At 41.2% G+C, this 23,553-nt stretch overlaps 1 protein-coding gene and 1 pseudogene across 4 annotated transcripts in view; one reads left to right on the top strand and one right to left on the bottom strand.

The window, feature by feature from the left end:
* Positions 1-23,553, bottom strand: part of EDA (ectodysplasin A) — a 358,959-nt gene that overhangs the window by 109,706 nt on the left and 225,700 nt on the right. The window lies entirely within an intron of this gene.
* On the top strand, positions 17,107-18,199 carry LOC103351882 (forkhead box protein H1 pseudogene; annotated as a pseudogene).

The raw sequence follows: 23,553 nt of genomic DNA, 5'->3' as shown, positions 1-23,553 counted from the left end.
GGAAGGATAGGAAGTGGAGTAGCTGGGATTCGAACCAGTGCCCATATGGGATGCCAGTTGTAGATAGCGGCTTTAACTCTCTAGACCACAGAGCCGGCCCCTCAGATCTTATTTTAATACTTTTTTTTTTTTTTACCATAAAAGGAACCAGGGATACTTGTAGAATTGATTGACTATAGGAAATAAACATTTGAGCCTGCAGTGCTACAAGATGCTACAAGTTAAGACATGATCAATAAAAGCCCACATGGATGGGGTACATAAAAGGGACACAGGAGCCAACCGAAAGACCTCTCAATGCCCAAAGCTGGCACAATTTGAACAACAAAATAAAATAGTACTGGATTATAACCCTAAGTATAAAATATGTATTCATGAGTCCATACTTTTATAAATTATTAAATAAACAAATGAGTAAGAATAGACAAATTCCTTGTACAGAAGAATTCCAAATAAACTCTGTAGGTACTTTACTCCTTAAGGAGATAGAGTATAATTTTCTATTCATTAAGTTCATTCTATGCATCATGGCTTCTGTGTAAAGCACACAATACAAAAAAAGGGGAACATAATATGTTTACCAGAGAGAAACCTGACAAATATCACATTGGCAGGTGACCAAGGTTAACATTGATAGCATAAGTCATGTTGATAGTATCTGTAAGTACTCTTGATATGATGTTTTTAGAACAACATTTTACCTCTGTGGTCTTATTTCCAAAAGCCCATAAACCCAGCGTACATACAAGACAAACATCAGACAAATTTCACCTGAGGGCCATTCTACAAAATACCTGACCAGTACACATTAAAATTGTTAAGGTTATTAAAAACAAGGAAAATCTGAGAAATTGTCACAGTCAAAAGGAGACAGAGGAGACCTGACAGCTAAATGTATTTTATGGCATCCTGGATAGGACCTTGGAACAGAAGAAAGACATGAGGTAAAAAAATTAAGGAAATGTGAATAAAATATGAATTTTAGTGAATAATGCCATATCAGTGTTCATTTGATGTGACAAACATAGAATAGTAACATAATAGGAGACACTGAACAAGGAGTATATGGGAACTCTGTACTACCTCTACAACTTTTCTGTACATCTAAAACTACTCTAAGTCAAAAAGTTTATTTAAAATATTATTTCAAGCTTACCTAAAATATTATTTACCTAGAAAGAAATTGACAAGTATATAATCCAAGGTACAAGCCCAAGAAAAATATCACAGCAAAAATGAAAGAAAACAAAAACAAAAACCAAAAAAAAAATCCATAAAACGAATTTCCAGAATGGGATCACCCTATAAAGATTTCCAACACAAAGGAAAAGAAGGAGAAAAGTATGCATACAAAAGAAGCTGCTTTCACTGCAGTGACATGCACAATCTTATCTGGCGAGGTTAAACAGCAATGCTCTGGAATGTCATGATAGCACAATAGGAATTAGCCAAATAATTTAGCCTGCAGTCACCCACAGACTAATTTGTTTTCTGAAGAACCACATTCCAAAGTTTACACAAATCATGAAGCCTACAAAGATTTATTTTTAGTGTCTTTTCCCCTTTCCAATAATGCGAAAATTGAACTTTTCTAGACATGAAATACAATTGGAAAGAATATTATTGGAGATTCCAAACACAAACACTATGATTTCTGATTTGTTTCCTGTCCTAAGCAAAATCCAAGTTTTTCTCACCTTAAGACTTGATTGCTTTTTCTGGTGCTTTACAATTAAATTCACAGTGAACCCAAAAGGAAGGGCTCATTTACGGTCACTATTGGAATTAAACTTTGAAAGACTCACCAGCACTAATAAAGACCAAATTATGTAGACTCATGTACTAGGCTAGACTTGAACTATATCATAATAATGCAAAAGGCAGGACCGTTGGAGCGGGTGGGAGGGGAGGCAGCTCAATGGCTTCAAATGATTATTTCACACCACATACTTGTTAATATGGATGAGACTAAGATTCTAAGTATCTGCCAGTATCTCCTTGAGAAACAAGTTGGCAGTCTCATAGTTCTGAGTTTCCCTGAAATATTTATTCTGTTATTCCTTTGGGTAATTATAGCTTATTAGCCCTAGTTATATTCTCATGTTGCATAGTAAATTATTCTCCTCTCTCCTTGGTGTTTACACCCTTCAGACAGTTGCGTCCCCACCCCCTTCCCCCTTAGTCATCACTTAGCTAAATTGTATAGACAAAATTCTTTTAATCTTTGCTCATAAATCAATCCCTCTGGCCCCTTAATCATTTTTGTTACTCTTCTCTGAACTCCCTCCAATTAATCTATATCTTTTCAGTTAATGAGTGTCGAGAAGCTGAATAGCCCAGGTGTGATCCTAGTTATGTTTGGTGTCTATGTGTTCATAAATGCACTCAAGGGTCTTTTCCACTGGAAGCAAAAAATACAATAAATTAACAGTGGCTTTTCTGCCTCATTTTGTCATATTCCAAATGGTTAATTATCAAGGAGCTATGAGTTTTCTTCATCAATGGTCAGTTCTGAAGTTTCAGTCCTTGCCAGCCTACAAAACCTAGTATATAGTTCCTGCTGTTAACCAGTCACAAATACTTCTAGTATCTGCCAAAAATAAATTTATTTAGGTTGAATCCAACCAGTTGCTTTCAAAAGAACCTTATGTTTAACTCTCCCAGAGAGTTTTTCAAGGTAGCCTGTGTATACGGATACCACCAGAGTCGACTGCTTTACAGGAGAAACTAAGATGGGAGTTTAGAAATGGTTTTGACAAAACTGAAAGGAAATTAACTCACTTGACTGCTAAAGGAGTAAAGGTTCTCTTTGTAAGGAAAAAGCATTTCTTAGAAAACTGTCACTTCACAGTAAGACAGAATATTTCAGAATAACGATTTTTTTTTGCAGAAGGTTCAAGTTACCATTCACTTTCAATAAGAATTCAGCTTCCTTTAGCAGAAAAGATTGGATTAGTCTATTGCTGATTTGAGGAAATAATTCAGTTTGGGGACAACTCATCCCCATGACTATTTAACGTCATTAATTCCCTTCTATTTCCTCCTTGATGATATTTCTTTACCTTCTTCAATGTAATTACACCATGAGACAGTATACAATTAGTTAACAAATGGTTACTAAGTGTCTATATTGTACAGAACTTTGTAAATTGCCAAACATTAAAGAATAAGATATATACAAGAAAGGAACTTCAAAGTATATTTCATGCTTACAAAGGGGTTTGGATCTTTTAGGGGAAGTAAAACACAAGGTATATGAAAAGTTGAGACTAACTTAAACACATTATTTCAAAATGTTATTGTTAAAAAAATGAAAAACTCATGTGGCAATTCAAAATAAAGGCACAATTATCATAAGATGAAGTTAATGTGGGATGACTTGATGGATGAGATAAAAACTGAAATTGATCAGTTTTCCCTTCTCAGGTACAAAGTTTGTGATGAAGAAATGTGTTCAAGTAGCAGATATAGGAAAGTTTGAGTTTTATTTGTGGATAATATTTATCCATGACATTCCTTTATCTACAAACACAAGGAGTTGAGCCCCATAAGCTTAATGTAGTTTGGAAATACTCTCTTAGTTTGGAGTTCAAATGCCTTAATCTTTTTAATTTTTTTGACAGGCAGAGCGCACAGTGAGAGAGACAGAGAGAAAGGTCTTCCTTTGCCGTTCGTTCACCCTCCAATGGCCGCCGTGGCCAGCGCACCGCGCTGATCTGAAGCCAGGAGCCAGGTACTTATCCTGGTCTCCCATGGGGTGCAGGGTCCAAGCACTTGGGCCATCCTCCACTGCACTCCCTGGCCACAGCAGAGAGCTGGCTGGAAGAGGGGCAGCCGGGACAGAATCCGGCGCCCCGACCGGGACTAGAACCCGGTGTGCCGGCGCCGCAAGGCGGAGGATTAGCCTAGTGAGCCGCAGCGCCAGCCAAATGCCTTAATCTTACATGCAGTCTAATATGTAAATGGAAACACCATTCAGCAGAGAGGCAACACATTTTCTCTAAGTACAAATCATGCCTTGGTCCATTTGCAGGAATTCTTTGAGGAAATAAATAAAGGTATGGACAATGGGAAACTAATAGATGCAATGTATTTGGGTTTTCAAGAAGTTTTTAAGTCACACGTCAAAGACTGATTTAAAAAATGAGTTAGTACAGAAGTTGTGATAACAGGAGAACAATTTTAAGGATAGCTAAATCAAAAAGTGCAAATGATGAGTACTTCCTAGATCTGTGTTGATATTGATGACTATCATCTATTGAGGTCTTAGTACTCAACAGGCAACAAACTAGGTACTTTCACACATAAAACCAGAAGACACTAATGCTGTGAACATCTGGACACATATATTAAAGTAAAAAAAAACTTTCTTTAGTTTAAAAAATTCACGGGGGCTGGCACTGTGGCACAGTAGGTTAATCTTCCACCTGCAGCGCTGGCAATCCCAGCTAGTTCTAGTTCTAGTCGCTAGTTCTCATCCTGGCTGTTCCTCCTCCAATCCAGCTCTCTGTCATGGCCTAGGAAAGCAACAGAAGATAGCCCAAGTCCTTGGGCCCCTGCACCCACCTAGGAGACCTGGAAGAAGCTACTGGCTCCTGGATTCGGATCGGCACAGCTCTGGCCGTTGTGGCCAATTGGGGAGTGAATCAGCGGATGGAAGACCTCTCTCTCTCTCCTTCTCTCTGTCTGTAACTACCTCAAATAAATCAATAAAATCTTTAAAAATTTCACAAATTTGCATCCTGTTTTTTAATTTTTATGCATCTCATAAATACAACATTATATACATAGTAATAACAAATATGTTTTTAAGTATTTTTATTACTTTCAGGCAGAGATAGGGAGGTACAGAGGGAGAAGAGGGGGAGAGGGAGAGGGAGGAAGGGAGGGACAGATAGAGAGAGAGAGAGAGAGAGAGAGAGAATGCAAGCTAGCTCCTGCCCTCTGGTTTACTCCTCAAATACCCAAAATGGCCAGGGCTGGCCTGGAGCTGAAGTTGGGAGCCAGGAATACAACCCAGGTATCCCAGATGGGTGGGACTTGAGTCATCATCTGTTGACTCCAAGGGTCTGCACTGGCAGGAATTTTCATTGGGAATTGAATTAGGACTTGGGAATTGAACCCAAGTGCTGCAATATGGGACACTGGTGTCTTAACCACTAAGCTAAATGCCAGCTCCTATTACAAATGTGTTTGACTTAAAAAAAATAATTATTCAAATCAATTGACATTGAAATAGACAAAAAAGTAAAATGGTTCATGTTTATTCTGTGGCCTCTCTGTAACCCCTGGCTTCCATATCTGATTTTATTTAATTTTTAGACCAGTACCTGAAATAGCTATTATTTCTCTTTTGTAGATGTGGAACTTGGGTCCTAGAAAGAGTATCAAAATCAAGTGGGGGCCGGTGCTGTGGCATAGAGGGTAAAGCCGCTGCCACCTGCAGTGCTGGCATCACAAATGGGCGCTGGTTCAAGTCTCGGCTGCTCCACTTCCCATCCATCTCTCTGCTATGGCTTGGGAAAGCAGTAGAAGATGACCCAAGTCCTTGGACCCCTGCACCCACGTGGGAGTCCTGGGAGAAGCTCCTGGCTTTGGACTGGCACAGCTATAGCTGTTGTGGCCATTTGGGGAGTAAACCAGCGGATTGAAGACCTCTCTCTACCTCTGCCTCTTTGTAACTCTGCCTTTCAAATAAAATAAATAAATCTTTAAAAAAATCAAATATATTTGTATTCACAATCAGTACTTACGGTACCACATATCACTCCTGAGATTGAAGAATGAATTAATTGGAAATGAAGTGGTAGAATATCTTTTATTTTTAAAGATTTATTTATTTGAAAGTTAGAGTTACACAGAGAGAGAAGGAGAGGCAGAGAGAGACAGAGAAAGAGAGGTCTTTCATCTGCTGGTTCACTCCCCCAATTGGCTGCAACAGCTGGAGCTGTGCTGATCTGAAGCCAGGAGCCAGGAGCTTCCTCCAGGTCTTTCTATGTAGGTGCAGAAGCCTGAGGACTTGGGCCATCTTCTACTGCTTTCCCAGGCCATAGCAGAGAGCTAGATGGGAAGTGGAGCAGCCTGGACTTGAACCGGTGCTCATATGGGATGTCGGCACTGCAGGTGGTGGCTTTATCAGCTATACCACAGTACCGGCCCTGTAGGATATCTTGACCAATTACTTTATTTTACTTGTGACAAAATTGAGGCCAAGAGAAGAACAGTGGTAAAGGAACCACATAAGTTAGCAGAAGAACTTGGATCAGACTGTCTTCATCAGGAGTATCTTCTTTGTCCCTACCCCTTTCCACCCCTCAGAGACGTTAGCTGCTACTGTTATGAGATCCCATAGCACCCTGCACTTCTGATGGCCACACTTATTTTTCATTCCAGTGTTGCCTATTTATTTGTCTGACTTCTCTATTGGACCAAAAAAATCTATGAGAGCAAGGATTGTCTCTTTTACTCATTATTACATCTTCATCATCTAGCAAAGTGACTAGTGCAGAGTAGGCATTCTGGAAATAGTTTTTTGCATACATGAACATCTGTCATGATGCTTTTAAAAAATTCGCTATACTACCCAATCTTTCTTAATATTTTTGTGAGTAGCCTTGAATAATATGGGCTTAAGATTGTAGATGATACAAATTTTCTTCACATATGATGCTGCAACAACAGGGACACAAAAAAGAAAGGCTGAGTGAGATCTATAAGAGGGTAGAAAAAGTAAAATTACCTATGAGGATGGATAAGGTAACATATTCAGGAAGAGAATAATCTGACTTATGTAACATTATAGTTTTTTTAGATTCTACTTTTATACATAGAAATGGTATCTCAGAGCACCATAAACGCTTCCATTAAGACATTGCTGGGGCATCATTCAGAAAGGGAAAAAAAGGCAAAGGACAATATCCCCTTATGTAATGAAAACACACTGTTGAAAAACACTGGTCCCCTAAAAAGATTAACTGCAAAATGTTTAGTGGGTGTCTACATGAGTAATTAAGGTGATGAGAGGAATGGGTATTATATGAGAGAGACAACAAAGTCAGAACTCATACATGTGGCAGATGAATGCCTAAAGAAGTGTATTACTGATATTTAAAAGTAACATATAGAGATGCTCTGGATTTGGAGCCAGAAAACCTATACTTAAGCTGTAACTGTTACTTTTTTAGCCATGTTACATTGGGAAGGTCATTTAATCTTTCTGAGCCTCAGTATTCTCTTTTAAAATGGGGGAGCAGATTCACAGCAGGATACTTCTGCTTCTGGTCATGGCCAAGTAAACTCTTTTCATACCAACTCTTGCAAATACCAACTGTACACTCTAGATAAAACATAAAAAAGGTTACCTGAAGGCCCTGAAGAATAAACAAATGCAGGTAGATGGAACACATGAAGGGGAGTTGACTTTTAAAAGATGGGAAACTGGGTGCATTTGTCATTTTTAAAAATGGCTTTTAGTAGTACCTTATGGGATGTCTAGAACTCAGATAGAAATCCACGTTCTCACTGGCTTCAAGAATTAGAAGACAGAATGGTGACCAAAGTTATTGAAAGGGGTTGAGGAAATCCCAGAAAGGAGGGAGCCAGATGGGAAAATTTTGTATATAAATTCTGTCTGAATCTGTCTGACTTTTGAATCATGCAAGTGCAGCAAACCTGAAAGTACCCAACTAAGATCTGAGTTGCCGCCAACTGTAGGAGAGGGTTTACAATTTTAGTTCAGTCAAGTTAAATGCTTGCTTTAAAAAGAATATTCTTTCAGAGGAACATAATAGAATCCAGAATGTTTATAACATAATCTTTTATAGCACCCCATTTACAATCCAGTATACACTGTTTTTTTTCATATTCAACATAAACTGCAAATTGTAACCCATTCTTAAGAGAAAAGAATCAACAGAGACCAATTCGGAAATGATACACACATTGAAATTAGCAGACAAGATTTTAAGGGAGTTATTCTAACTGTGTTCAGGGATATAAAGGAAAATATGTCTTTCCATGAATGAAAACATGGAGAGTTCCAACAAAGATATAATGACTATAAAAAAGAAGAAAATCAAAACAGAAAAATCCAGTACCAAAATAAAAATTCATTCTATGGACTTAACAGCAGAAAGGAAATAACAAAATAGCCAGTGAACCTGATAATAGGAATTGTCCAATCTAGACAGCAGAGAACAAAAAAAGATAGGAAACAGTAAGTAGAGCCATTAGGCACCTTAGAGATGAGATCAAAAGGTCAACATACACATAAGTAGAATATTAGGAAGAGAGGAAAAAGAAAAGTGGGCAGAAAAATATTTGAAGAAATGGCTAAAATTTCCCCAAATTTTGGTCAAAAATATAAATTTATAGATTACAGATTCAAGAAGTACAGTAAACCCTTAGCAAGACTCACACACACACACACACACACACACACACCATTACCAAGCCATATCACAGACAACCTGCTGAAAACCAAAGTTAAGATGAGTAATACCATCTACTTCACAAGCACTTTCATAAAGGAACAAAGATAGTTGATACAAAACTACTCAGTACATGGTAGAGACACAACAACTGTTGAATTACTCACTTGAAAGAGATATGTGGCCAGAGCCGCGGCTCACTTGGTTAATCCTCCGCCTACGGCGCCGGCACCCCAGGTTCTAGTCCTGGTTGGGGCGCTGGATTCTGTCCCGGTTGCTCCTCTTCCAGTCCAGCTCTCTGCTGTGGCCCGGGAGTGCAGTGGAGGATGGCCCAAGTACTTGGACCCTGCACCCACATGGGAGACCAGGAGAAGCACCTGGCTCCTGGCTTCGGATCAGCGCAGTGCGCCGGCCGCAGCGGCCATTTGGGGGGTGAACCAATGGAAAAAGGAAGACCTTTCTCTCTGCCCCTCTCTCTCTTTCTCTCTAACTCTGCCTGTCCCCCCCCCCCAAAAAAAAAGAGATACGCAACAATTCTAAACACTTGTGTCAAAAAAAATACTTAGTGTTTTATCCAAGGTTTGTGGATTTGTTATCATCATTATACTTAGAAATGATTTAGACTGGAAAGAGAAAAGAAAAAGTTTTAAGAGAAGTTATATATATTTAGAGATATGAAATAAATCCATCATCATTTAATGGGGAATAATAGAATGCTTGACTATATCTTTAATCTATTCAGGTGACATCACAAATTACAAAACAGCACTTCATGGGTCTGTACGACAGATTATTTCACTGGATGGATGGCAGAGATACAACCAGTTTTACAAAGCAAATATTGACTTACTCCTTTAAAAATGTGGTTATGATTTCTTTTCTCCAGATACATACACATAAAAGAGTAAAAAGCACATTTGTAGTTTGTTCTGGTGGCGCAAATAGTCTTTGGTACAAGGTATAAACAAATATGGCTCTGATTACCACTATGCGTACATTACTAACTTAATATACCTTTAAATGAGTATTTGGGGAGGAAAGAAAAGGAGAAAAATGCCAGAGGAGGGAAAAAAACATTTGGGGAAAAAGCTTTATAGATAGGATGTCTCTGATGTGACTTTCAGAAATACTGAGTTTCCTCTTGAAAATTATGATAAAAGCAGTTGTTGACAAATAAAACAGTATCACAGAATCTCAGAGTTGGAAGGGAATTTAGAACTCATCCAGTGTAAATTTTCTTCCAATGGAAAAAAACACAAAATATGGTCAATTAGTTTCTACTTGAATTCCTTTATTTACAGGGAAGAGGCTCACTATCTTATTAGACCATTGCAATGGTTTTTGTTTAAGTTTTATTAGTTTATTTGAAATGTAGAGTGACAGAAAGTAGAGAGTCAGATACACAGAGGAAGAGGGAGAAGGAGAGGGAGAGGTGAAGGAGAGGCAGAGGGAGGGGGAGGGGTAAGGAGGGAGGGGAGAGAGAGAGAGAGAGAGAGAAACTCCATCCAGGACTCCCACATGGGTGGGAGAAACCCAATCACTTCAGTCATCTTCTCCTTCCCTGGCATCTTTGTCTTCCCTGGCATCTCAACAGGGAGCTGGATCAGAAGTGGAGAAACGAAGACTCAAACCAGGCACTCTGATATGGAATGTGGGCATCCCAAGTGGCAGATTAACTTGCTGTGCCAAAGCACCCACCCTTACAGTGTTAAGCAGCTAAAATTATTAGAAAATCTGTCATAAATTAAGCTAAAATCTTCTGTCCTATACTTCTTCCACTTGGTCCTAATCATTCCCTCATGCTTTTAATTTCTCCTATATATTCATATTTTTATTCCTTATTTTTTTAAAAAAAAGGGGGGTTGTGTGGGGTGCCAGTATTGTGGCATAGCAGGTTAAGCCACAGCCTGGGGTGCTGGCATCCCATATGGGCATCGGTTCATGTCCTGGCTGCTCCAATTCTGATCCAGCAATCTGCTAATGTGCCTTGGAAAGCAATGGAGGACGGTGCAAGTTTTTGGGTCCCAGCACCCATGTGGGAGACTGGGATAAAGCTCTTGGCTCCTGACTCCTGGCTTGGGGCCTGGCCCAGCCCTGGCCATTGAGGCCATCTGAGGAGTCAATCAGTGGATGGAAAAACTCCCTCTGTGTGTGTGTGTGTGTGTGTGTGTGTGTCTGTAACTCTGACTTTCCAAAAAAATAAATCTTATAAAAATAAAAATAAAGAAAAGGAGCAGGGGCAGGGGGAGGGAGAGAGGGAGGGAGAGGGAGGGAGTGGGAGAAGGAGCTCTCATCTGCTGGTTTACCTCTCAAATGCCCTGAAACAGCCAGGGCTGGGATAGAGCTAAGTCAGGAGCCAGGAACTCAAGGCAGGTCTCCCCTGTGGGTGGCAGGTATCCAACTACTTGAGCCACTGCCATTACTGCTGTCTCTCAGAGTCTGCATTAACAAGAAGCTGGAATTGGGAGCAGTGTCAGGACTTGAACCCCGACATTCCAACATGGGATGCAAGCATCCAAAGCAGAATCTTAACTGCTAGGTCAAATGCCCATCCCTAAACCAGGTTTTCAAATATTTATTTATTTCAAAGATTTATTTTATTTATTTGCAAGGCAGAGTTACTGAGAGAGGGACACACACACACACACACACACACACACAGAGAGAGAGAGAGAGAGAGAGAGAGAGAGAGAATCTTTCATATTTTCCATCCGCTAGTTCACTCCCCAATTGGCCACAACGGCCAAGGCTGGGTCAGGCTGAAGCCTGGACCTCCATTCGGGTGTCCCAACACAGATGGCATCTTCTGCTGCTTTCCCAGGTGCATTAGCAGGGAGTCAGATTTGAAGTGGAGCACTTGGGACTGCAATTGGTGCTCATATGGGATGCTGGTGTCACTGCACCACATTGCTGGTCCCCTAGTTTTTCAAATATTTAAAGATCATTACCATGCTCCACTAAAGTATTTTATCTGTCAGGATAAACAGCCTCATTCTTCTTCATACATGGTTTCCAGGCTCTAATTAAATCTTCCTCCAGATGCAATATTTTCCAGTGATTCTTGAAGAATGCACCCAGTCTTGCTTGGTACCAGACTAGCTAGTATATAGTATATGACAACTGTGATTTCAGTCTTCTTGGCTATATTCAAGTCTTCCTGATCCTATTTTATCATGCATATAATAGTATGTCAAAACATTTGTGGAAATGTAATTAAAAGATAATTTTATGAAGAAGAAATTATCAATTCCCAACTTGACTCTCACTGGGATTAAACATGACAATAGGTCTGATCTGATTTCATCATCATTTAAAAAATCATCTATTATTCTTCACTTTATGTTTGTGTGGGAGCAAACTGTTGAAATCTTTACTTAATGTATGCTAAACTGATCTTCTGTATATAAAGAGAATCGAAAATGAATCCTCATGTGAATGGAAGGGGAGAGGGAGTGGGAAAGGGGAGGGATGCGGGTGGGAGAGACGATATGGGGGGGAAGCCATTGTAATCCATAAGCCGTACTTTGGAAATTTATATTCATTAAATAAAAGTTAAAAAAATAATTTTATGAAGGCCAGCATTGTGGCACAATAGGTTAAGCCACAGCCTGCGACTTCAGCATCCCATATGAACATTGGTTCCAGTCCCCAGTCTCAATTGCTCCACTGTTGATCCAGCTCCATGCTAATCTGCCTGGGAAAACAGCAGAAGCCAGCCCAAGCGCTTGGGCCCCTGTCACTCACGTGGAAGACCCAGACGGAGTTTCAAGCTCTTGGCTTTGGCCTGGACCAGCCCTGGCCCTTGTAGACATAGGGTGAATGGAAGATTCTCTCTCTCTCTCTCTCTCTCTAACTCTGCCTTTCAAACAAATAAATAAATCTTTGAGGAGTGGGCGCCGTGGCGCAGTACGTTAATCCTCCGCTTGTGGTGTCAGCATCCCATATGGGCTCCGGTTCTAGTCCTGGCTGCCCCCTTCCAATCCAGCTCTCTGCTGTGGCCTAGGAAAGCAGTGGATGGCCCAAGTCCTTGGGCCCTGCACCCGCATGGGAGACCTGGAAGAATTTCCTGGCTCCTGGCTTCGGATCGGCGTATCTCCAGCCATTGCAGCCATCTGGGGAGTGAACCAACAGAAGGCAGACCTTTCTCTCTGTCTCTCCCTTTCACTGTCTGTAACTCTACCTCTCAAATAAATAAATAAAATCTTAAAAAAATAAATCTTTGAAAAAAATAAGGAAAGAAAGAAATCTTATAACATAGATACATTTATTTGGTGCAAAAACTTTTGAAATCCATGCTTATGAGAGGTTTTCAAAAACTTGGTGGAAAATGTATTATTATGAAAAAACTGCATAGATTTCAATACTTTTTGCTTTTTACTTTTGCATAAAAATAAACTTATCTTTTAATTTTCCATGAACAAAGAACAGGTCTTCAAAGAAGGAGGTACCTTTCTCTGAAGGGAGGAGAGAACTTCTACTTTGACTATGACCTTGTCTAAATAAGATAAGAGTAGGAGAACTCAAAAGGCTTCCATAGCCTTGGAAACTCATGACTGGAGCATAGGGAGATTACTGATGCCATAAACAGGAGTGTCAATTTGTAAAGTCAACAACAGGAGTCACTGTGCACTTACTCCTCATGTAGGATCTCTGTCCTTAATGTGCTGTACATTGAGATTTAATGCTATAACGAGTACTCAAACAGTATTTTTTCACTTTGTGTTTCTATGTGGGTGCAAACTGCTGAAATCTTAATGTATACTAAACTGATCTTCTGTATATATAGAAAATTGAAAATGAATCTTGATATGAATGGAAGGGGAGAGAGAGCGGGAAAGGGGAGGGTTGCGGGTGGGAGGGAAGTCATGGAGGGGAAGCCAATGTAGTCCATAAGCTGTACTTTGGAAATCTATATTCATTAAATAAAAGTTAAAAAAAATTTTCCATGAACATTTGTATGTCTCCTTGTATATTAGCTATTCTTTCTATATTTGTATTATCCAAAAAATTTTAACATATGTACCTTTACAATCTTTGTCCAAGATATTGACAAAAATGTTGACCAGGAAACAGCTCTATGGGAAACTAGCTGATAATTCTCTAGGTTGAAATGAATACACAGAGTTCAGCTAACTGTAAATCCCCCTAACTGCTAAAAGTTTCTTATGTGGTCTTTTCAATAAGGATATCACAAGGTACAAGATCGTCTCACTGTGTTACTTATTTTATGATGTATTTCATTTAAAATGCGATTTAGTAATTTTATAAATATTCTTTTCTTAGTGACTTATTTTTAGAGAACCAGCTAAGAGGTCCTGGTGACCATTATTTTCTTTAAGGAATGTCTATAAACTATCTTGTTGAAAACACATTTCTGAATTATGCTGGGAGTATCTGTTACATTTACAGATCCCTAGTTTCAGCAAGTCACTCTTTTTTAAAGATTTATTTATTTTATTTGAAAGGCAGAGTTACAGAGAGGCTGAGAGAGAGAGAGAGAGAGAGAGAGAGAGAGAGAGAGCGATCTTCCATCCACTAGTTCACTGCCCAGATGGCTGCAAAGGCCGGAGCTGCGCCAATCTGAAGCCAGGATCCAGGAGCTTCTTCCGGGTCTCCCACGTGGATACAGGGGCCCAAGCACTTGGGTCATCTTCTACTGCTTTCCCAGGACACAGCAGAGAGCTGGATTGGAAGTGGAGCAGCCTGGACTCAAACCAACACCCCTATGGGATGCTGGCACTGCAGGCGGTGGCTTTACTTGCTACATCACAGCGCGGGCTGTAGCAAATCACTCTTGTCCTGCCCTTTTTTAAGAAAACCAAGGCATTTGTCCATCTCTTATCTTCTGGAACTTGTCCTTTACACTATATGAAAAACTGAGAGTACAGAGTATCCCTCACTCAGAATGCTTGTGAACAGAGGTGTTTCATAGTTCAGATTGTTTTTTTAATTTTGGAATATTCCCATATACTGAGATATCTTGGAGTGGTGCCCAAATCTAAACATGAAATTTGTTTGTTTCTTATATGTCTTTTACACAGAGCCTGAAAGTAATTTTATGCAATTTATTTAGTGCATCTATGTTGTGACTGCAACTTATCACATGAGGTCAAGCGTGGAATTTTCCATGTATATTATCATGTCAGTGCTCAAAAAATTATGGGTTTTGGAGCATTTTGCCTCTTTAGCTTCTTTCAGTGACCTTAATTCTTCTGATCTTCAAAACTCTAAGGCAATGGACACATCTTTCCTAATTCCCCATCTACATTGAGCTTCAACTTGATTCTTAATCATGTTCTGTTTACACTTTCCTATTTGAATATCACTCCCATTGACAGTGAAGTTTAAGTGAATGGTTCTTCGAGCTATCACTTTGGATAAGACACTAAACAGGTCTAACTCATCCTCGTTTTTCTCTAAACAGCTAAATGTGTATAAATACAAATTTAAACAGCTACATGTGTATAAGTACACATTTAGTGGCCCTAAGCATTTACATTTACAAAGCTCTGACCTTTCTGACACTATTCTCAGGATTATGTCCTTATCTAGAATGTACAGTTGGTTTTATGTGTGTGTGTGTGTGTGTGTTTTTATTGTGTCATACCTAAGCAGAGGTATGTCATACCTAAGCACAATACTATTGTGCATGGGGACTAGGAAAGGGAGAATTCCCCTTTGGATGGGGTTTCAAATTACACATGCTTCTCTACAAATTGTGTGCTCTTGTACCTTCTGGAGTGAGCACTACTACTAGAAATGTGTCAAACCCCAGGGCCGGGCATCGTGGCACAGTACGTTAATCCTCTGCCTGTGGTGCCAGCATCCCATATGGGCACCTAGTCCTGGCTGCCCCTCTTCCAATCCAGCTCTCTGCTGTGGCCTGAGAAAGCAGTATAAGGTGGCCCAAGTGCTTGGGCCCTTGCACCCGCATGGGAAACTGGGAAGAAGCACCTGCCCTCCTGGCTTTAAAAAAAAAAAAAAAAGAAATGTGTCAAACCCCTTCTGGTATGTGTTGGGGCATAAGGAAGGTTGAGCATGATTGTTTTAGATACTCTCTTTCTCTATTGCCTAGAAACTAGGAGCATTCAATTTTGACAGTCTCTCATCACTTTAATTTTTAAGGATTTATTCAAAAGGCACAAAGAGTAAGTGAATAACAGAGAGAGAGAGAGCTAGAGAGAGAGAAAGAGAGCGAGCACTTCCATCCACTGGCTCATTCCCTAAATGGCCACAGCCAATGCTTGTCCAGGCCAAAGCCAGGAACTCCACCTGACTTCCCACGTGGGTAGCATGGACCCAACCACTTGGGCCATCTTCCATTGCCTTCCCAGGTGCGTCAGCAGGAAGCTGGATTGGAAACACAGCAGCCAGGACTTGAACTGAAATTCTGATATGAGATGCTGGTATCGCAAATGGTGGGTTAACCACCATTCCACAACACTCTCTCATCATTTAAAAAATGGACAAGAGGAACATATCTGTCTTTCAGTCCCTTAATTTTTTACATAGGCTTTTTGTAAAGTCTATAATAGTTGTGGGGCCATCAATGACACTTCTTTCCTTTATTTTTACAACCTTTAACATGACACACTTATTTTCTCCCAAGGTTCCTATCATCACTGTCTCACCAGGCAATTCTTCCTTCCTGTCCAGAATTATGACCAGAGTAGTAGCAATTCCTTGTTTGAATTAGTCTACATTTTGAGAAATGAAATTGTCATCAAGGCAACAATTTTAACTTTGCCATGTACTTACTTGAATATCTTCTATGTTTGCAGCTATGAGTTGAAATACAGAAGTGACATTATCAGTAGATAAAAGTATTCTTTTTTTCTTATACATAAATACTGTAGAACTTGTACTCTAACAAGTTCTGTGTATGGGTTTTTACCAATAAACCTGACTTTATGGTACTGCTGTCAATTTGCACTGATGATTGAGAATACAGACAGCACCACTGTAATATATCCCATCATCCTCACTCTCAGGAGGAAACAATACAAAGACATTCCAAAGCCATAGCATTCCGTGTCACCACTCCCAATTCAAAAGCTTCACAAAATCCATTTCGAATGGCTTATGTGTCAGTGTGATATCCAAAGGAGAGAAGAAGAAGGCAGACACTTGCAAATTTAACTTCAGGAAAGCACTTTCACACCATCACCTCAACGTGATATTTTAAAAATTGCTTTAAAAAAAAAAACACCAGAATTGTCTTGCTTCCTTTTGTCCTTGTGCTCAAAAGATCCTTCCTACTGTTTGTGTTTTGGGTTGCCCTTTAGGGAGTAGAAAGGAATTGGTCCTTATTATGCGAATAAAAATATAGATGTGACTTCGTGCTCTACAGATCAAGCATGAGACTGACAGCAAGAATAGTACATTGAGGATGGTATACTGCATGACATATTTTGAATCCAGATAATTTTGAAAGAAAGCATCAGACAATAAATAAAGGTAAGAATGAGTCAGGAATGAAGAAGTTACAAGAGAATTCTGCTGTGAGAATGGGTCACTCAAAGAATTCCAAGAGTGGGTGAGCAGAGAAATATTACTACTAGATATAGAAAGGTAATTGGGGCTGGCCCCAGGCCCCGGCCCACCTTTGCCACTCTGTCCCTCCACGCCCAGCCCTCCGGCAGGCCCGGCCTGGACCCACGCCCTTGCCCTCCCACCCATGGGACCCTGCAGGGACTCCCAGGCAGAGTCGCCCTCCGAGTGCCCCAAGAGGAGGAAGAAGAGGTACCTGTGGCATGACAAGCCCCCCTACACCTACTTGGCCATGATCGCCTTGGTTATCCAGGCTGCACCCGCTCGCCGGCCGAAGCTGGCCCAGATCATCCACCAAGTGCAGGCCGTGTTCCCCTTCTTCAGGGACAACTACGAGGGCTGGAAGGACTCCATCCACCATAACCTTTCCTCCAACCCGTGCTTCTGTAAGGTGCCCAAGGACCCTGCAAAGCCCCAGGCCAAGGGCAACTTCTGGGCAGTCAATGTGAGCCTGATCCCGGCCAACGTGTTGCGGCTGCAGAACATGGCCCTGTGCCGGTGCTGGCAGAACAGGGGTGCACACGGAACCTTTACCAAGGACCTGGGCCCCTATGTGCTTCACGGCTGGCCCTACCGGCCGCCCAGCCCACCGCCACCAGCCAGGGAAGGCTTCAGCATCAAGCCCCTGCTGGGGAACCCCGAGGAGGGGCTGCCCTGGCCGCAGCAGCCCAGAAGGGCTGGACAGGGCAGCCTGACTCCTGAGGGGCAGTGAGGGGGAGGCAGTGCTCACCCCACCCCTGCCCTCCTCTGAGAGGTCCCTGTGGCCCCACCAGCCCCTCCCCAAGCCCACAAGAGTGGAGGGGGTGGTCTCCCAGGGCACAGATATCCACCCCTCTCCCCTCACTACCCCAGAGCCCAGGCCCTGGCCTGTCCACTTACTGCCTAGTACCCCAGATCCCATGGGGCTGCCCACGGGGGGACACAGGGCCTCACTGTGGGGGCAGCTGTCCACCTCCTACCTGCCCATTTACACTCTCAACGTGGTCATGCACTTGGGCTCATTGCCACCCACCTCCTGTCCCCACTGCCCACCCTCGACCAGCCCAGCTTACTGGGGTGTGGCTCTTGAATCCCAGGGGCCCCCGGGGCTGCTCTGGGACCTGGACGCTCTCTTCCAGGGGGTACCACGCAACAAGAGCATCTACGACGTGTGGGTCGGCCGCCCTCGGGACCTGGCTGGTACTGCCCCGGGCTGGCTTCTGTCCTGGTACAGCTTGTGAGGCTCCTGGGGGCAGGGGCTGCCTCTCCTGCCTGCCCGCCCCTACCAGCTCCAGGGCCCAGAACCAAAGCTATGAGAGTGTCTGCCGCCACAGCAGCCTGGAGACAGGCGGCACCGACCTTGCTGAGCCAATCCAGCGTGTTTATTAGGCTGCACCTCAAAGGGCTGTACCCCCAGCTGGGCACACCCTGGCGGCTGGTCAGGCCTGCCTCTTCCTCCCTCGCACCCAGGGCAAGGCTGGGAGGGCAGGGCTCACCTCTGCAGCCATTCCTGGTCCCATCTTCCCCCACCCCTGCCCAACCCAACCATCCATCACTGCCCACACTGGCCTCGGGTTGGGGGAGGGAGAATCCAGTGCTGGACCCTGTCTAGGAAGGGGAGCATCTTTTTGGGGACAGCGGGTAGGGAATAAACACTGGATCCTCCGTGGTGGGGGCAGGGGACAGTAAAGGAATTTTACAGCAGAAAGAAAGAAAGAAAGAAAGAAAGAAAGAAAGAAAGAAAGAAAGAAAGAAAGAAAGAAAGAAAGAAAGAAAGAAAGAAATTGGGAGTAGCTCTGGTGTAGATTATACTCAAAGATAAACAGAAGGCCACAAAGGTTTCATCTAAAACCAAGTAGAGGGGGCGGGCACTTGGCCTAGCAGTTAAGATACCAGTTAAAACATCCACATCCTTTATTGTAGTACCTGGGTTAGATGCTTGCCTCCACACCTTAGTCTAGCTTCCTGCCAATGCAGACCCTGGCAGCCAGCAGTGTTGGCTCACATAATTCTTGTCATCCATGTGAGAGACTTAGATTGAGTTCCCAGCTCCCAGCTTTAGCATTAGCCTGGAACCACTGCTGATATTTGGGGAATGAAACAGTGGATGAGAATTCTTTTTGTCTCTCTGCTTCTCAAATAAATAAATGAATAAATAGTTTTTTTTTTTAAATCAAAGTTTAGTCAGTGGGCTCTATCTAGGGTTTGGTAGCACCATATACAGGAACTAGTGTAACACAATCAACTGTTTAATTCCACTAATAAATATTTATTGAATACCAAGTATTGTCAGGGAATACACAGATTTATAGCAAGTGGCTAAGATAGAAAAGATAGTCTTGCCACTCATTGAGGTTATGGTCTAGTGAAATCGAGTAAAAACAAAAGCAAAAATAAAAATCCTAGGCTGGGAAGGGCTAGGATAGGTCAGCCTTAACAGAAATAGACAGACTCAGGAAAAGTGATCCAGGGAAGAACAGATTCTAACATTATACCATGTACATGTGATTTTCTAACTGCTATATTTTATATTCCAAAATCTCTCACAGAGTAGAAATCTCTGACATTTTCAATGACTGTGTGCTATCTATTGAGAAAGGAAGCCAAGAAGAAAATAGTTAAGGGTTACAATCTTAAAGTCATAGCCCAAAGAAACGGATGACCTTTTAAGGGTAGTGAAGTGATACAAGAAACAACCAGTAGAAAAAGTCAGGAGAATCATTTGAAAGTTACTTGCTTTTAAGCACTTTTAAAAAATTGTCAGAGGAGAAACCAAATAGCTGAACTAGTAATTGGTTCTATGTCCCAGAAAGGTTATTGATAGCTTTGTGTAAGTGTAAAGTACTTGTAGATAGTTCTAAAGTCTGTAAGCATAAAGTTTTATATGTCCAGTGTTGAGATCAGGTAAAGACAGGAAAAGATTACAGGAAGCAGAAAAATACACTCTGTGCTTAAGTCCACTTCTCCCCAAGTATCCTAGTCAGTGCTCCCCTTGTCAATCAATTGACTGTGCTTGCATCTAACCTTTGATTATTCCTGACAAGGATAAAGCATGTCCTACAAAAGGAAGCCTTTTCTGGCAGTGCTGTTTCAAAGCAGAAAAGTAAATGTTTAGATTTGTTTTCATCTTCTCAAAATGTGTGTGTGTGTGTGTGTGTGTGTGTGGTGGTGGTGGAGGAGAGAGAGTGAAAAGCAACTTCAGAAGAGAAAATCTGAGATTCAATATGCAGTATGTCAGTATCATTGGATTTAGCATGTAGGTTCCAAAACTCCAAGAACCATGCTTTCTGAGGCAAATTGCTTCAGACTGGGTTCGGCATGTGAGCATTTAATAAACATTTCTTGATGGGAATAATTCAAAGGATATATAACAAAAGAGCAAATATGTGAGTTGAACCAGCCCTCCTTTTATTAATGAATACAAGTTAAAGCATTTAGAGGGGGCTGGACTAAATGATCTCAGAGGACCCTTTCATCTCTAAAGTGCTTTGACTGTAACTAGTTTCATTCAAAGAATTAAAATGGCTAGCTGCATACATGTAAGTAGCATGCCAACAAAGTATTCTATTTTTGTCCTGGAAGTAAACTTACGAATAGACAAATAAAAATGGAGTAAGACCCTAATGAATTACATGCTAAGTCTTTGCCAACACATAATATAATTGTACATTTGTCAGAGTTAAGGAGTGACTTGAGATTCCCTTTTCACCTAGAATAGAATGACTTCAATCTCTTCCAAAGGAATATAGAAAACTGATCTTGAAGGTATAACACCCACTTACAATTGATTCAAACAATACCTCCACGCGAAGAGATGCCTCCTCGGGAAAAAGGAATCTGCCAAGTTTCTCAGCAGAGTCTTAAGTTACCAGCTCCAGTAATTACTGGATTTTACTCCAAGATCCTGCAATGGCAACTTACTGGGCAAAGTGATGGCTAATATTGACATTCCTTCAGAGTAAAATAAAAATAAACCTAGAAATGTAGATGAAATCCTTTAAAGAAGCAATTAAAACATCAACAGTTGTTAAACTGCCAGATCAAATAACTCTGAATATCAAACAGAATTTTTTTTAATGTTATAGCTTTAGAGGAAAAGGAACTCTGTCTTTGCCCCAACATGCAATATTTAAAATTGGGAGCAGCTTGTTGTTTCATTACAGACTGTTCCCCATGGTTCAGCATGTGGCTTTGTCTCCAGCAGGAATGCATCAGGGAAGGGGTCAAATAGAACAAAAGCAAGTGAGGAAGACAGAAAATAAATAGTCAAACCCTACACCATCTCTTTGGAACCAGCGTGTTGCTATGTGTTCCAGAGAGAAGCTATAAAAGCTCCATAGAGCATTGTCATTGAGGGAGCCCCCAAAGCTCCATGTCAGAATGTTCACAAAATTGTTTTGGCCAGATCCTGCTTCAAGGTAGAAATATGGAAAAAGAAGGGCTGTGGCCCATGAAATGTGGGAAGGTATTACTCATGAAATGGGGAGAAGAGCATATGTAACCCAACAGACAACTCATACGTGAGTTCTCAGTTCTCTATTTGTGAAATCTCAACAAACACATGCTAGATGAAGGCATAATTTTACAGCTTGTTAATGCCCTGGTCAGATAAAAAGCAAGATTCCCCTATGAGATCTTATCTGACCTCATTTAACATGAGTAGCTTCATCAGCTACTAAGTGCTATTATTATTGGATGAATAGGAAACCATTTCTGGTTTCCAAAAGCAATTCAACTAGGTGAGAGAGGCCATACAGAAAGAAGTTGGGTATAATACTGTGTGAATAAAAATAAGTAAAAATGGTGCTGAGGTATGAAGGAAAGCTTCTCACTGTCTTTCTGTCCCCTGGCATCCTATGCATTAGCTGCACTTTCCACTTGTCTTCTTTCATCACTTACTGTGCTGGACTCCACCTTAAGTAATCACGTACCCTCACACACATCCATACTTCCCTTTTAAGTTGTCCTTACTTCCATTTTCCCTTGCCCACTTACTTCAGGATAACCTTTCTCTGTCTCTTTGTTCTACTTGTGAACCCCATAATGGCCATAATCCTGACTGATAGTTACAATAGCACTGTTAATGAGATACCTGTATAAAGGAAAAGGAAAACCATCCTTTCTGAAGTGAAATGAGACATAAAACGCATGCCATCTACTTCTAATGTCTATTCAAAGTACCCAAAAGTGTTCTTCAGAAAGAGTCTCCGAAAGCCCCCATCCATCTTCTCAACCTGTAATTAAGTCCACTATTCTCATGCTTTAGCATTCAAAGTGACATTTCTTATTCAATTATATTTTTGCTTTAATTACCAGTACCAAGGAAGCATTTATTAACTGCACGTACAGCATTTCAGTCCTATCACAGGCTGTAGGATAACCTGGAAACTTTATAACCACAATTATATAATTCTACAGGAAAATATGCACATGCCAAACAATCAACCTAGAACTGATCTTTTGGAGTAAAGCTATCCCATAAACTGAAAGTGTCTATGAGTCTGTCCATGGAATTCTTTATAGTACTTAGCGAATTGGGCCTAGCACAGGTCTTTCTTTTTTTCTTTCTTTCTTTCATCATTTATTTATTTGAAATTCAGAGTCAGAGAGAGAGAGAGAGAGAGAGAATCTTTCATCTTCTGTTTTCAATCCTCAAATGGTCACAATGGCCAGGGCAGAGCCAGTCTGAAGCCAGGAGCCAGGAGCTTCTTCCGAGTCTCCCACATGGATGGTCAGGGCCTAGGCACTTGGTCCATCTTCTGCTGCTTTCCCAGGCACATTAGTAGGGAGCTGAATGGGAAGTGAAGCAGCCAGGACTCAAACCAGTACCCATATGGGATGCCGATGTTGCAGGTGGCAGTTTTACTTGCTATGCCACAATGCTGGCCCCACAAAGGTGTTTCTAAACTAACTGCTAAGTATATCTCATTTTCCGCTTGACTACCAATAGTGAAAAACATTTCAAACTTGAAACAACTTATGTTCCTAAATATAATGATATCACAGCATCTTACCATTGTAGGCCCACCTCATTTACAGGCTGCAAAGTATAGTATCATAGTACAAGCAGACAGAGTGGAAACGGGGTGACTAGGAAACTTCTTATTTCTTAGTCTTGCTAAAGTGATTTCTCCAGGCCCCAAGATTTTCACTTGTAAGGCCATTCACTAATGGAACTGGAACTCCAGTGAATGTTCACTTCACCACACCACAGTGATTGACCAAAATAACTTTTATATGACAAATACATTCCTACCAAAGAACTACCATGACAACTAAACCACTGGCTTGTGTGATTAGACTATAGAGGACTGATGAATTACATATGCCATATAGAATACACAACTGCTATACAGATACCATGTGGGTCTTAGTTTGCAGCCAAAATACTAGAAATAAGGCAAGGGGGGGGGTTCGATGCCTTAAGCATTGGTCTCAGTGTGATACAGAACTAACTCATTTAATAGGCACAGTAGCCTTGTGTGACCAGCATTGTGTGTGTGTGCCTGTGTGTGTGTGTGTGTGTGTGTGTGATGAAACTGATATAAAGAGAGCCAAAGTAGCTTGTCTAAGGTCAAACAGTTAGTAAGTGGGA

Source organism: Oryctolagus cuniculus, chromosome X (genome assembly GCF_051225735.1).
Source record: "Oryctolagus cuniculus isolate XC-2025 breed Fujian yellow rabbit chromosome X, ASM5122573v1, whole genome shotgun sequence".
NCBI lineage: Eukaryota > Metazoa > Chordata > Mammalia > Lagomorpha > Leporidae > Oryctolagus > Oryctolagus cuniculus.
The sequence above is the reverse complement of the archived record's forward strand: the minus strand, read 5'-3'. Positions and strand labels throughout refer to the sequence as shown.